At 34.8% G+C, this 2,010-nt stretch overlaps 1 long non-coding RNA gene across 1 annotated transcript; it reads left to right on the forward strand.

Moving 5' to 3' along the window:
* The first annotated feature begins 214 nt into the window (after positions 1–214).
* Positions 215–999, forward strand: LOC142223810 (uncharacterized). Its single transcript, XR_012718905.1, has 3 exons — positions 215–468; positions 562–650; positions 710–999. It is a non-coding gene; the product is annotated as an uncharacterized LOC142223810 (long non-coding RNA).
* The last annotated feature ends 1,011 nt before the right edge of the window (positions 1,000–2,010 follow it).

A 2,010-nucleotide genomic window follows, 5' to 3' on the forward strand; every position in this document is an offset into this window, starting at 1 on the left:
TTATTTCTGTAAAAAATTTTGGCAAAATTGTATTTCTATAGAAAATTTTGTTAACATTTTATTTCTATGGACATTTTTGTCAAAATTTTATTTCTACAGAAAATTTTCTCAAAATTTTAAAAATTTTGAAAAATTACCAATTTGACGAGAATGGACCAAAATCAACCAAATACTAATGTACGATGGAGAGATCAGTCTGTGGAAGTAGCTCGTAACGAACGGTTGGGTTTTTGTTTTTCGCGTAAATTGAAAAACATGATTGGCGACATTCTGTCTGCTGCGTTCAAAATGTGTGCATAAATATTTTGAACTCAACAACAAATCATAGCAAAGGGTTGAAATAAATAAAGTGTGCAACAACAAATGGCCACGTGGTAAAGGTTTGAAAAAATATATGACAGAACGCATTTGAAATTACCTGTGTTTTGTGGTATTGTAAAAATGGAAAACAATCTACGTTTATTGAAGGTAAGCAATTGTGAAATGTGAATACCGTTTTCCATTGAAGCCTGTTTACATTAAACGGACTAAAATAATATATTTTTTATTCATTTCTTTTAGTGACCAATTTTATTTCGTGAAAATGACCAATCAAACCCATCAACTCTATCATTTTATCAAATATATAAGAATATGTTTGCAATCAAAAGGTATTGATTGATCTTTTAAAATTATAATTTTTTTCACTCCTAGTTTTCTTAAAACATAGATACCCAGTAGTGGCGGATTTCAGCAATTTCAACTCACACGTATTCTTACGCTCCTTTGTTTAATCGTCAATCAACCAATAGGAAAGCAGAAATATGAGTGGGAGAGACAAGCTACACTGGCCGAAGTTCTGTGTCTTATTTACATTTAATGGTGATCGAGGCTGCTGATAGTGAACACATAAACTGAAATTATTGCGATATGTTAATGATGTCATTTGAAAAGTATTTTATGTTACAAAATGCTTTTGATGACATGCAATGTGTTATTTGTTATAAGACATTTAAAAAAAAATAAGAAATATAATTTAAACAAGTATATATGGCGGTAAGTTCGGCCAGGTCGAATCTTATGTACCCTCCGCCATGGATAGCGTAGAAACTTCTACGAAAGACTGTCATCCACAATCGAATTATGTTATTTGGGTTGTGGGATCTTACATCGTTTTCTAAATTGTGAGTTAGTCCATACGTGGCATATATTAGACAAAAATGGTATGTGTAGGTAAGTCTACAAATAATTACGAATCGATATGGGGTTTTGCACGGTGCGTAGGGAGCCAGAATTGAAATATGGGGGTCGCTTATATGGGGGCTATATACAATTATGAACTTGATATGGACCAATTTTTGTGTGATTGGGGATCGATTTATCTGAGGGCTATATATAACTATAGACCGATATGGACCTAGTTAGGCATAGTTGTTAACGGCCATATACTAGCACAATGTACCAAATTTCAACTGACTCGGATGAAATTTGCTCCTCCAACAGGCTCCAAAACTAAATCTCGAGATCGGGACTGATATGGAGCACTTTTGGCATGGTTGTTAAATATCATATACTACCACCACGTACCATATTTGAATCAGATCGGATGAATGTTGCTTCTCCAAAAGGCACCGGAGTTCAAATCTGGGGATCGGTTTATATGGGGGTTATATATAATTATGGACTGATATGAACCAATTCCGGCATGGATACCATATACTAACATCACGTACCAAATTTCAACCTAATCGGACGAATTTTGCTCTTCCAAGGGCTCCGGAGGTCAAATCTGGGGATCGGTTTATATGGGGGCTATATATAATTATGCACCGATGTGGACACTTTTTTGCATAGTCATTAGATACCATATACTAACACCATGTACCAAATTTCAGCAGGATCGGATGAAATTTGCTTCTCTTAGAGGCTCCGCAAGCCAAATCGGGGGATCGGTTTATATGGGGGCTATATATATTTATTGACCGATGTGGACCAATTTTTGCATATTTGTTAAAGACCATATACTAACAC

The sequence above is a fragment of the Haematobia irritans genome, chromosome 2, assembly GCF_050003625.1.
Source record: "Haematobia irritans isolate KBUSLIRL chromosome 2, ASM5000362v1, whole genome shotgun sequence".
Lineage (NCBI taxonomy): Eukaryota > Metazoa > Arthropoda > Insecta > Diptera > Muscidae > Haematobia > Haematobia irritans.